General features: G+C 44.6%; 1 non-coding gene across 1 annotated transcript; it reads right to left on the reverse strand.

Annotated features, from left to right (window-relative positions):
• Positions 1 to 12,818: 12,818 nt before the first annotated feature.
• LOC135888499 (U1 spliceosomal RNA) lies at positions 12,819 to 12,982 on the reverse strand. Its single transcript, XR_010561846.1, has one exon. It is a non-coding gene; the product is annotated as a U1 spliceosomal RNA (small nuclear RNA).
• Positions 12,983 to 14,234: the final 1,252 nt, after the last annotated feature.

The following is a 14,234-nucleotide window of genomic DNA, read 5'->3' on the forward strand; positions in this document are numbered from 1 at the left end:
AGATTCCGGAAGATGGCGCTCAAGAATATGTAGCATAATTCCTGGTTTTGTAGGCCCAATAAACCTTGCTCTTGTGCATTTCAAATGGTTTCTTGTGTTCAGTAGAGCTGAACAAAACTTCTTGCACAAAATTTTTATTCTGCAAAAAGTGCAGATTCGACAACACTGAAACTTTTCACGAATGTGTGTCGATTTCACAACATTGTTTCTCTAAAAACGTTTTTTTGAATTCCAAAGGCTTTGAATTGGGCAATGTTGTCATTTTCCAAACAAAAGATTCAGAATTTTTGGTTTGAAATGACTGGTCATTTCAAAATTTCCTTTAATTTTACTTTTAAAAGTTTTTTGAAAGCTCAGAATCAAAATGAGATGTTTCAGTTTTGCCTAACTGAAACATTTCACTTAACCCAAAACAATTTATTTACCCAAGTTCTTGACTCGATAAATTTTTTTTAAAAAAATCTGTTTCAGTCCAAGCTGGACCTACTCTTTGTTCGATATTTCAAAATTGACAATGAACCAAGAAAACCATTTTTCACCAAGCTCTAGTATTTCTCGCTTTACTTGAAGCATTTAACACTGGGGCTTGATTAAGACTGATATAAACTTGGGACCTGATCCAAAAGCCAGGCTCCAAATGAGGGAGACCTCCTGCAGAAACAATAGCATGTGGTCATAAAAAGACCCCATTGTGATGCGTACGCGCAAGGAGGCAGGGTTTCGACTGCTTGAATAATCCTAATTTTGGCATTTCCTCATTTCTGAGTGTTCCAGTTTGCAACCTAAAGGATCTTTTAATGTAGTTTTTTTTCCTATGGAATAGACAAAATATAAAGCTAATGATGATCATAAAAAAAAAATCAAAATCATTTACCTTTCACAGGGCAGCTCGAATAGGACTATTAAAGTGTAATTTGGTACATCATAAAACTTTCCTATTAGAACAGAAAATGGAGCTGCTTGCCTGAGTTGCCAATTGGAAATAAAATAGTAGAGGGCTATGATCATTAGCATTGCTCCTTCTAGTCAGATTACGTTTCATCAGTGGCATGAACAGGAAGGTGGTTTACATTTAGGTGACCGCCATGTCTCTGGAAGACGGGAGAGATGGGAATAGAAGCCTTGCCCTTTAGCACTGGCATGTGCATATTCATTGAAATGAGCGGCAAGGTTCACACTCACTTCGGCAGTGGCAGATCAGGGCCCGCCTGCGACCACAACTGAACCTCCAGTCCCTCAAATTTCATGCCACCAAAATGATCGGAGAGAGAGGTGCTAGAAATACCCGCAACGGAATCTGAACTGCTTGAAAGCTGGGCTTTTTTGGCAAATCCCCAAATGATTTTTTTTTTAAAAGGAAAACTGACTAGTTTCAGTGCAAATTGGCCCATTTTTGAGGAAAACTCAGCACTGTAAATGCCTGAAAACTTTGGCAGTTGCACGTTTGTCAGAATGATTCCCTCTGCTGCAGTCAGATGCTGAAGGTGGTCCCACTGCTCTGATACTTCCCTGACCCGCGAGGTATAAGTTAACTCAAAGTCACATACGCACACAATAAAACATACACTGTTATTTGTCTGACAGTAACCCCTGGAGGCTCTAACTCAAATTAGCGCCTCACTGTGCTGGGCACTGCACAAAGAGATAGTGAGAGACAATCCCTGCTGCAAAGAGCTTACAGGCTAAGGAGACAAAGGGTGGGAGTGTAAACAGTGACACACAGAGGGGATGTGTGTTGCCCAAGTTTGCACGACAACAGGCGAGTAGAAGAGCAAAAAGAGGCATTCAGGTTTCCTGTGGCCCAAGGCAGTGCCCTATCTACAAGACCACGCTGCCTCTGAAAACCTTTACGCTCCTCAAGGCACATGCATTCACTTCCAGAGAGTTTATGATCATGCTGTCTTTGCTCATGCTGACACCTCCTGCTCTTTTCATCTTACCATTGGGCCCGACCCAGCAAGCGCTTGCTGCCAAGCATAGTGATTCTGACCATGATCGGTCACACGGACCTCAGTGAGCTCACTCATCCTAGTACGCATTGTGCTGTCAGTAAGTGCCTGCAGGATCGGGCCAGTCGATTGTAAATCCTCTGGAGCATGGACACCATCTTTAGCACAGCTATGGCACTATCTAAGTTATTAATCTTAATAATAGTAGCTGAGCCTGTAAACCTAAGGATAACCACAGATATGCAACGCTGAAGTATGTGCTGTGAAAACAAACCACACAAACTAACACAGGAAAGAGGCTTTTTCCTCTTTAAAGAGAACACAAATTGCCATTTATATTCCTATACCAGCAAAAGCCCTAGTATAGACACAGTTATATCAGCATAGAAGTGCTCTTGTTGGTGTAGCTTGTTTCATTTGGCAAACCAGTATAAACTGTACCAGCAAAACTCTTTTATATACAAGCAAAGTGCTTTTGCTGATATAAGCTGTGTCTACACTAGGATGGTTTGCCAGGGTAGCTACAATCAGCAAACCTTTTCTAATGCAGATTAGGCCAAAAGTGTCCACGTAACCTTTTTGCACCAGTTCAACAAAACGGATTTAAAAAATCACCCTTTAAATTTAAACTGGTGCAACTTTCTCCTGTAAACAGCAATGTAGGCTGTATCTTTGTGCTGCAGATCCAGTGGAAACAGGGCTGCCTTTGGCACTTGCAGAATTGATCATTGAAGTAGTTTCCATCTGGCTCCACTTGGCCCAGACAGTTTTTCTTTTCCTAATGGAAAGTGAGTGAAACTCCCGGTCTTTGCCAAAATTTACTCTCTCTCACATGGGCATCCCTTCCAAAATTCATTCACATGCATTACCAGGAGTGGCATTCTTCAGTTGCATCCAGCAAATAGACATTGAAAGGAATCCACAGGTATGGATCACATCCAGATATGCACTCTGGGTGTCCAAAAAGCAAACGCTGCAATTGCCATAAATGTACTTTAACTTCTTGGAGATTTATTTAAAAACTTCCTTTTGGAATTATTTGGAGAATTCATTAATTGGAATTCTGCTCCCCCATATTCTGGCAGATCCAATTCTCCCTTCAGCATCTCCAGGACCCAGTTTCTGGACTCCAGTGTTGGGAACATAACATTTATTTATTTCCCCACATCTGTCAATATAAGGTGACTTTGTTTTTGTAGGGGAGTCAGCAGTCCTTTCCATGGCTACCTAGTCCAGTCTGGGACTTACAGAAATCCACTAAGCAGCATAGGCTGTGTTTAATTACTAACTCTGATAAGATTATGATGAATGCTATACAACAACACAGATAGGGAGCTAGACAGCCAGAGAGGACTACAGGGTCCTGTCTCTCTAGTAGCCTCATCATTAGCCTTTTTATTCAATAGAGCTGGTTGGGGTTTTCCTTCAAAAATGCAGTTTTGGAAAAAACTGAAATTTCCACTGGAGATATTTCATTTTGGGTAAGTTTGACCTGAATCAAAACATTTTGGTTTGTTGAACTGAACCAAGGCATTTTGTTCTGAGTCAGTTAGATATTAAGCGGTCTCTCTCTAAAGCACTGTGGTACCTTATGAGAGCTGTAGTTTGGATGCTTCATGCCCCTGTTCACTCTATGAGCTGGGCTCCTTGGTTGGATTACATTTCCCATGATGCACCATGGTCTCCCCTCTGACTGAGCCCCATAGTGCATCATGGAAGTCACATGGCTACAGAGCATTATGGTCCCAATTTGGGACAAAAACAAATGTCAAAACATTGGAATTTCCTGCAGGACAGAAATGTTGGTGTGAGAAGCTGACAAATAAGCCTATGAGCCTGGCATCACTAGCAGAGGAGGCTGAGGGGAAGGGGACAACATGAGAAGGGGCCTTGGGCTTGGTTTGTCAAGATTGCACTTAGCAGGAAAAGAGGGGCAGTTCATAAGAGATACGGTCACAGCTCCCTGATTCTCTGCTCTCACCTGTGCAAGGGTCAAGCAGCCTGGGGGCTGCATTAACTTGCACCATCTGCCAAGGATCCACAAGAGACCATATGGCAGCTGAACCTAGCTGATGCGCATTGTGCTCCAGTCATGCCTCCTCCTCCTCCCTGTCCCTACACACCTCTACATGTCTCCTGCCCTAGGAGCTATTGGGAGAGTGGTGTAGGAGCTGTTTAAATTGGCTGTACAGCCACTGACAACTCCCCAGGCTAGAGGAATTTCTAGCTAGGGGGAAGGCCAGTCCACTCTCACTGTGTGCACAACTTAATGGCAATCTCAGCAATTTTAAAGCAGATGAAGTTCCCAAATAGTTGGATACGTGACAATCAGATGTGCCAAATCTGTTGCCACAAAAGATACTGAGTCACCAGACCGAGTTTGCATTGAGGTGCCAGTTTGAGGAAGCTGGGGTGTGTATTGTTTTTTTGGTATCTGTTGGAGACGGACACGAAAAGACCTGCGGAGGGGTGGAGTGTGTTGCTGACAGCACTGTCAGCAAGATAAAGTCAGCAAGAATTTCAGGACACTTCCTCTAACCATCTTATTTCCATGCTGTGAAGGTTTTGGGTGGCTGGCATGGGGTGTAACCCTCGCTGTCACTAAGCAAAGTTTCTGTTTGTGTTAATTTTTATTAAACTGAGTCCTGTATCTTTGTTAGCAGAAGGGGCATTATGCTGGCCCTTCCAATCCAGTCTATTCCTAACCCTCTGACTGAAAGAAGTGACCCTTGTTTTCCATCTAACCCCCACTGTGACAGTATATTTTTGTTAGCAGGTAGAAGTGCTTCTAGTCAATATCAGTATCTACATGAGGCAGCTTTTAGCTGTTGTTAGTCCTCTTGTATTATAAAGACTCTTCCTTGGGCCCTTTTCCCCCCATTTGACTTGGATTTGGGCCTTAATAATTAAATGGCAAGTTTTTACAGTCAGAGATTGAATTATAATTCCTGTTTAGAGTAATCAAAAATGATCAGAGTAAATGTTGCTAGCTCTCTCTCTCTCTCTATATATATATATATATATATATATGATTTTGGTTCCAGACATTTGGATCCAATTAAATAGAGGATCAAATTAACTAGAGACTGAGCTGAGTGGAAAGCATCTCATTATCTAAAAGATGGAAACATGTGTCAGTTTATAAATGCTAAAAATAAAATAAGAATGTATTGAAATGAAAAGCAGGAGCTCTCAAAACATCAGCCAAATTCAGAATGTGTCCAGCCCTCCGTACTGGAAGCCTGTGAATAAGGTATTTGCAGTTCCATTATGGGAATCTTTGTGAAATGACGAGCTTTTAAAAAACAGATGTTGCAAAAAAGTAGCAGCATCTTTCCCACTGTGACCCAAGGACCTCTTGAGGCTAGCTGGCAGAGGGGATCCCCTGAGTTCAGCAAAAGAATGTCATGGAAGGTCTCTAATGAAAGCCTATGTCACACTGGTGATCATAATTTTTAGGCCATGTAGTTAAAGGCACATCACTCAGGGGATGTCTATACAGCAGGTAAACACCCACAGGTGCCCCAGCTCAGCTGACTCGGGCTGCGGGGCTGTAAAATTGTGGCGTAGATGTGCAGGGGGAGGATCCCAGAGCCCCTGGTCCAGCCCAAACTTGAATGTTTACACAGCAATTTTTAGCCAACTGGCTCAGGCAGTGGCCCCGCTGCAGGTCTTTTATTCCGGCGTAGCGGTACCCTTCAAGGTAGCAGGCCTTGAGATAAACATCTTCAGAAAGGGAGTGGGAGACACTTATCACCGCTGTGTAGTGTATGTTTGATCACCTAGCAAGCATGTCACAATTTTGTTTTATAAGCAGCCATTTATTTCCAATATTCTTACTTACGCTCATGAATCTCTAAGTGCTGCATGTTAAGCATAGCAGTGAGCCTGAGATGAATGCTGTAAGCTGGCGGATACAATTCCTTTGGGAGTAGCATGTCAGAGTACTGTGACTGTCCAGGGAAACAGGGACTGGGCCCTCCAAAGGGACTCTCTCGGGGGCTGGTGTTTGCCTATCGCTAACCTGTACAGAGCGAGCGGGGCCTGCAGTGGCCTGACAGGCAGTGCTTGTGTTGCCAGGGGCTGGGGGAGTCAGGGAGCTGACCCCCAGCAAGCACAGACAAGAGTAGTGAGGTGCCTCTCAACCCTGGGTACCCCAAGAAGCATCGCACCCACCTTTGCAATCACTGAAATGGGGGGATTAAATTAAAAGAACAGAAGGTTGGTTATTTTCTGTGGGTGAGTAAGAGGGTGTTTGGGACAACGTGGGATCTTGCAGAGACAAGACCATCGGCTGCTTCCAATTACTGCATTGTAAAGCCAAGTGACTCTGTTGACTTCTGGAAGTGACTGGCTCTACAAAGGGGTGAGTGAGGACTTGCTGGAGCTCCAGGCCTTCAGTTCACTATCTCGAGGAGAATTCAGTCAGATCAAAGGTCTATGCTCAAGCAACAATCAAGCAAAGAATCAAAAGCAGCGGCACAAATGTATCATTTTGTGCTAAGACTAAAATAGGAGGGTGCTATCCCTTAAACACGAGCTCTCTCCTCTCTTTTTCATACACAGTTTCCTCAACACCTCTGCTAACATTCAACACTAGTCTTATCCCCCCTCCCTCACCCTCCAATGTACAAAATGAAAGTGAGATGCGAGATCTTGCAACCTGTGCTTACCTCCTGTGATGCTAACAGGATTTTCCTTCCTGTTCATCTGGACCACAAATTCTCTCCACTCATCTTCTTTTCTTGCCACACTATTTTGCTGAGCAAAGAGTGACAACTTTTAGTTGACAAAGTGCTGGAAATCAGCTCCTCCCTCCACCAGACTCAAAGGCCCCATGCATAACTCTGCACGATGAATTAGGCTTTAGTCTAGCCCTTCCGAATCTAGCCCCATATTTCTTCCTGGTCGTTTCTTTTATCTCTCAAGTTTTGACAAATGCAAGTGGAAGCTTTCCAGAATAAATAACTTTATCTTTGGAAAACCCTGTGGCATCCCCTGGCAATTTGTTATTTTCCAATTCAATTTATTATTCATTGGCAGTTGCCCTGGTTTAATTTTCTGCTGTTTGTTTACTGAACAGGAAAACACAGAACACAAAGTCCTATAAAAGTCAGACTGAGTTAATTAAAAGTGGAACTGGGAAATCCTAACTCTGCCTCCAGAGCAGTTTTATCATCAGATCACCTTAAAAATGTCACTTTTTGCAGGAATTTGGACATTTGCAAGCCATTATTAATTTGGTGTGCAGTCCCTGCATTGCTGCCATCAAGAGGTGCTTGACACTATTATATACCATGGTTTGGGGAAATGATAGTTCTCTAAGAGATTCAGGAAAAAAAAGTTTTGAGAGTACCGTTTGCTCAGTTCCAGTGTACGGGCCCAATTTTGGCTCAGGTATCTGCATTCTGCCTCATTAATTCTTAAGTATCCCCAGCTGCTTCAATTGAATATAGTCATCTTCATTTTCTGCCTTAAAGCACTGTGCAATGTTGCTGTGCTCTCTACGGTGTTTCACCCCAGAGGCAGCTGCATTTCCGCCATAGGGGAAGAGATCTTTGTACATCCCTTACTTATCTCAGCTGTTTACAGTGAAGGAGGGAGGATTTTCTTGCAGTCAGTACACAAACACACACTGTGCTTTTAAAATGTATTAGAGTCTTAAATCCCATGCAAAATATTATTTGCACATTAGCATTATTAATCATTAGCATTAGCCCCTAGAGCCCCCAGCTGAGATCAGTGCTTCACTGTGCTAGGAGCTGTACAAATAAATCGTTAAAAAAAAATCACCCAGTCTCTTTCCCCCAAAGAATTTGCAATCTAAGGCTCAGATTTTTCAAAGCAGGCTAGTGGATATGGATGATTAATTCCAGCGCCTATGCAAACCCCTTAGCCAACACTGAAAATCTGAGCCTTCAGAGGTGGAAGTCAGACAAAGTGGGGAGAAAGGAAATATCCTCAATTGACATATGGGAAATGAGGCACCGAGAGCGCTAGGGTACAATTTTGAATGAGACTTAGGAGCCTAAGCCACTTAGACACTGTTGAAAATTTTACCCAAGTTACTTGTCTGAGGTCACACAGGAAACTGACCCAAATTCTCCTGAGCCCCAATTTAGTGCCTTGACCACAAGATTTCTGTGCTGTACAGTGAAAAAACACGGGTCCAAATTCTATCCTTGGTTGCCACGGTGTGACTCTGGAGTGATTCCACTGAGTGCATATGCAGTTATTGTGGAGTTATACAGGTGTCACTCACAGCAGAATTGGATCAGGTTGCGAGGAGAGTCAGAACCAATTTTCGTTGCTGAAGTGTGATTTCAATTAGAAAACTATTTCTAGAACTGAGGACCATTTATGGGGAGAGGATATTAGGTGGGAAAAGCAAGAACAACCTGGTCTGTGATAGACCAACCAGAAATGGCTCAGGCTGCTGAGCTGCTAGGAAGCAAAGAGTGATGCTTGAGAAGGAAGCACATGAATCATATGTGAGTGAAGGGTGGCGTGATGGCACTGAGGTGAGCTCTCCGTCTTCTGGAAGACTTGGGGAGCACAGTGTCAACAGTTAAGTTCATAACAGGGTCTCTTCTGCATGCCAGGTTTAGAAATCCCCCAGCTCCTCCTGAACCTCCCTGCTCTCCTCCATAAAGGTTTCATTATTCATTTACCGGCATGCTTCTTTTAAGGGCTCGGAGGGAGGTGGTCTCCAAATGGGATCCAGCAGCCATTTCCAGTGCTATTCACATAACCTCACAATCCCTCGGGTTGTGAGTAACTCTGGCACTCCAAACTAACAGAGAGGGCCGATGGCCTTATGGCTAAGGCACTGGACCGAGAATCAGGGACCGTTAGCCCAATTCTTGACTCTGCCACACACTCCCGATGTGACCTTGGAACAGTCACTTCAGGCGGTATATGCGAAACAGTTCAGTGATAGCCCGAACTCTGATCCCATTGGCTTCACTTCTGAAAACTCCACCCTTAAATTCTCTCTGCCTCAGTTCCCCATCTGTCCCATGGCAGTACTGCTACTTCCTTTGTCACCTCTATTTAAGTTGTACGTTCTTCAGGGCAGGGACTAGCAGTATAGGAGATAACCTGACGTCGTTGAAGCCAATGAGAGCTTTATGGATTTCACCTTGTGTTTGTACAGAGTCTAGTATATTAAGGCCTCTCTATCTCAATTGTTGCCTCTAGCATAATATAAATAAATACAATAATAATAATAATAATAATAATAATAATATGAACAGTGCCAGGGTCTAGCTGTCTCAGAGCAATGGAATCGGTCACCTTTCACTTCCAGGTCATAGGTTTTAATGCAGAGTAGGCTGCTATTTACCAAAAGTTACTATCTGATGGCTGGTGGCAGCCAGCATGAAATGAACTTGTCTCAGTCTAGTAACTAGGGGAAAGCCAAGCACAGTTAGTATCCTTCTTGGAGGTTTCAGTAAAGAAGCCAAGGATCTGAACAGAGAATGATCTAACTTCTCAGCCAGAGGGGATTCATCTAGGTCAGAGCTGAGACATAGTCAAGGGCAGCCTGAGGGAAACTTGCACTGCTTCTGCTCATGCTGTAACTGTCTTCAGGACAGCAGAGGACTTCAGACTACGTCTACAGTGCCAAAAACACCCCACGACGGCAAGTCTCAGAGCCCTGGCCCACTGGCTCAGGCTATGGGGCTAAAAATAGCACATAAATCAGATGTGAGTGGCATGATGGCACTGAGGTGAGATCTCAGTCTTCTGGAAGACTTAGGGAGCACAATATCATCCATTAAGTTCATAACGGGGTCTCTTCCGCATACCAGGTTTAGAAACCCCCCAGCTCTTCCTGAACCTCCCTGCTCTCCTCCATAAAGGTTTCATTATTCAATTACAGGCATGCTTCTTTTAAGGGCTCAGAGGGAGGTGGTCTCCAAATGGGATCCAGCAGCCATTTCCACTGCTATTCACATACTGACAGCCCGAAGGATTGTGAGGTTAACTCTGGCACTCCAAACTAACAGAGGGATGGTGACCAAGTCAGTTGACTCAGGTTCTGAGACTCGCTGCTGGGGGTCTTTGTTTTGTAGCGTAGCCATACCCCAAGGCGGTCGAGCCAGTACCAAGACAGAACAAGAGCTACTTTGTCCCTAAACCAAATATTCATAGGGGTCTGATCCAAGCATGCAGGGCACCCTGATCTCAGCAAGAAAGTGGCACGACATATAGGACATTAAAGTACCACATAGATGCACTGGGCGGCTGCTTGCCTGTAGTATTATCCCATGTGCTCCTGTTCCTCTGGTATCCATCACCACTCTCTTTTTCTAGATGTGGATCCCAGGCTATGTGTTACAGATGTAAGTGCATGCAGCATTTCAGGGAAGGAAAGGAAAGCTATTTCTTATTAGAGGGATAATTTGCTGCGTGCCTTGAAAATAGGGGTCTGCATTTTGCATGCTACATTTTGAGCTAATAATAGTAAAAAGAAGAAGTGCCCCTCCAGTTGTTTCAAACAAAGCCCAGTCTTGGCAGTACATGGCTACTGATGTAATGAGACAGATTTTCTCCATCAGGGAAATACTGAAAGGCAGAGAGACTCTTGCCCAGAGCTGCCAATTAAGTTATGCCAGAAGCAGGAAGAAGGTGTCCTGGATAGAACGGAGGCCGTTTGACAGCTATGCAATTCACTAATCTCTCTCTCTCCACCTCCTCTAATGGGTCAGCTGGCTTTTTTGTGTGCTACCCTATAACTATTTCTTAAGATCATTCCCACGTACTTCCTTTATGAGAGCTGGGAGTCTTGATGGGATCAGTGGGGAAAAAAACAGTTCCACATTAGAAATAAGGGAGTTTAGGGGTGAAATCCTGGCTCCATTGAAGGCAATGGATTATTGCCATTCACTTCAGTGAGGTTAGGCTTTCACTCTAGAGTTCTGAGGTGAAGCAAAGTGGATCCTCAGCTGGTGTAAATATCCATTGAAGTCAATAGAACTAGGAAAATTTACCCCAGATGAGGGTCTGTCCCACTGTGCTTTTCTGATGTAGGTTTTTTTTTTTTAAATCTAATCTAGGACCCTGATCCTACAAATCCTTAGTGATGTGAGCAAGGCGTTACTCAAGCAGTAGCTTCACTGAAGTCGATGGGATCACTCCTGTGAGTAAGGGATTGCAAGCTCCAGCCTCTTAATTTAAAAAGTATTTTTCTGAGCTTGAAAATAACTTTTTCTGCTGCTCCTTATTTCTCTCCTCACGCTGTTCCCCATTAGTTCAGAAATAAAGGATTATGAAATTGAGATGACCGTTATTTACACAAAAGGGAGGCCTCCCACAGCCTTTCAGAGTTTCCTGTTTGTCCCTTATTTTGGGTCTCTGTCACACATCACACTGGGGCTGCAGCCGGAAGAGGTAAGGGCCTACGCATTGCATTGAACATCCTGAGATTTTGGTGGCAGGCCTGGGAAGGGGGAAAAAAAAAAATCCCCACAAAAGCCTGAGTATCAGGTCAAAAAACTAGTTTAAGCAGGTTTTCCCCAAGTCCTCCAGGGGGTAAAGTCCAGGTGCTGCTGCTGCTTTGGGATCCCTTAGTGGAACATGCCCTACATAAGTACGGGGCTAGAGCAGCCATACCAGTAGGGACCCATACACATAGTGCCATACACATAGTGAGGATCTACTGCCTCAAGTGGCTACAGTTATACCAAGTGCCCCAGTGATAGAGTTGTCACTACCAAAGGACTCAAACTCTGTGACAACCTCACTGGGACACTATCACCAGACATAGCTGCTCACTTCAAAGTGTTCTTGAAACGATTATAAAAGAAGCTTCCAACCACAACAGCCTTTTCATATATATACCAGTTTCAAGCCACATTGAAGTTGCTTAAACATTTTGGCTTAGGCCTTCACCTTTTCCATTTAACTGGGGCTTTAGTAAGCGCATTCCAATAGGATGAAGTGTGCCTGCTTATCCCCAATCCTGGACTCTTTAGTTGGCTCCAACTATGCCTGATTTACGGTCTCCCTTTAAAGTCCCTCTTTGTTCACCAGATGGTGAACGGATCCTGCAGTGGAGGATCGTTCTCTGGGGACTCCTCCTTTGCAACAAGGCAATGCACAAAGCGTTAACGACACAGCCACTCCAGCCTGTCTGATCCTTTCTCTGTTAAAAGCCGTAAAGCGGCCCAGCTCATTCCATGGGAAAGTGCTGAGGGGCACTGAGCGAAGCCACATCAAGTGTCAGAGGAGTGGGTCTTGCTTTTGCAGAGTGTTGCCGCAGGATATCTCCTCCTCCTCTCCAAACCAACAACGAGAGACTTGCAAGGCCTTTAGCTTTTATGGAGTATCCAGTAGTTTTAGCATCTGGCAGGTAGCTCAGAACCTGTGCAATGACTAAGCCCATCTGCCCCCTACCCTGAGTTAGAGCGATAGGGAAAATTAAAATACTCAGCTCACCCACCAAGTTTGGAGGTGTGATCAGCAAGATGTGAAAATACACCTGGGTTTCAGTGGTTGGTGAGGGTCCTGTACCTCCCACGTTGCAAGCGTTGTGCTTTGATGGGCAGTGCTGTAATTGCTGATGTTCTCTGACTGGAGCAGAGTTGGCCTCCAACCTGCACTATATTTTGTGCCTCCCTGTCCATTGTCACAGCACCCAGCTTTTGGTGTAACAGGGCTGATGGCAGCACCTTCTGGGGCTCACCAATGCTTCTTGCACTGACCAGAAGGAGTCACTAGAGAGCAATGGGAAGCACTCTCTGATGCCCATCTGGGGCTACCCACACTCTCAGCCACTGATGACCCAGGGATGGGGAATGCTAAGTGCCCCCAACAGGAGACACTCCAACAGTGCTACTAGGGTTTTTTTTTTTTATTTTAGCCCAGGGGAAAGCATGAATACAGTCCCCCACTACCACAAATTATGCAGTCAAGTTTCTCACATTTGGGGAAATCGCAGGGGTCAGCACACCTGCAGTGCAATTGATGAGCCTCACCCTGGGAAAACCACCTTCGTGATCATGGTATCTCCCCTGCCAGGTAAGTTGCCAGGCTACTTTCCCACCTGAATTGCTACTGTATGTTGCAACTTCGTGTTCCACCCCCTCAGATCACACAGCACTTCCAGGAAGGACTGAATCCAAAACACTAAGGCACAGCACTGAAATGCAAAAAGGACTAACTCTGGATAAGGTCCAACATGCTACAAAACTAGCCTTTCCCATGGTATTTTGGCATTTCCTCTTTTAGAGGCAGCCATATCACATAGAGGAATCACCAAATTGAGAAATAACAGAAGGAGCTGGCTGGGAAATTTTCAATGAAATGATTTTTTCAACAGTAAATTCTGATTTGTTGAAACCAAAACTTTTCACAGAAACATCTCTGTTCTGACGACACTTTTGTCAGTTTCTTAGGTCCTGGTCCAGGATGGAATCTCCAGCCAAAAACAGAGCGCATGAGAGACCAGCCCAAGAAGAGCCACCAGCGTAGGGCCCATTGCCTGACTTAGAGCAGGGATTTGAACCTGGATCTCCCATATTCCAGCTGAGTGCCCCAAACCACTGGACTATTCTAGCAGGAGTCTCACTTGGGTTTTTCCTGAACAATTTCAGAAGGGCCAAATATCATCCCAATATGAAACCTTGTGAGTTTTCAGGAGACAGAATTCTGGTTTTCCAGTCAGCCCTACCAACCAGAGTATTTTGGTAAATTTCTGGATTTCTAGCACTTTCTGCTTCTTCTCCAACTAGAAATCTCCCCAGAAGAGCGTATATCAGCATGTCTGCTCACTGCTGGAAGCTGACAGCAAAAAACGGGGCATCAAAATAATGCTGAGAAAACATAGCACAGAAAGGAAGGATGGTTGTGTGGCTAAGACCCTGGACCAGGCCTCAGGAAATCTTGGTCCAGCTCCCAACTCCGTCCCAGACTCCCTGTGGGAGCTAGGGCAAGACCATTAGAGTGAGTCTACACTGCAAAGAAAAACCTGCAGCAAAGCGTCTCAGAGCCTGTGTCAATCGACTTGGGTTCCTGGGGATCATGCTGTAGGGCTAAAAATAGTGTAGCTAGTCAGGCTCCGGCTGGAGCCCAGGCACCGAGACCATGGCTGGTTTTCAGAGCCAGGGCTGCAGCCTGAGCATGAAAGCCTTCAGTGCTATTTTTAGCCCTGCAACCCCAGCCTGAGTCAATTGATCCCAGCTCTGAGACTTGCCGTAGGTCTTTTATTGCAGCGTAGATATACCCCTAATCTCTGTGCCTCAGTTCCCCCATCTATAAAATGGCAATTATACAACTTTC

This window comes from Emys orbicularis, chromosome 13, assembly GCF_028017835.1.
Source record: "Emys orbicularis isolate rEmyOrb1 chromosome 13, rEmyOrb1.hap1, whole genome shotgun sequence".
Classification (NCBI taxonomy): Eukaryota; Metazoa; Chordata; order Testudines; family Emydidae; genus Emys; species Emys orbicularis.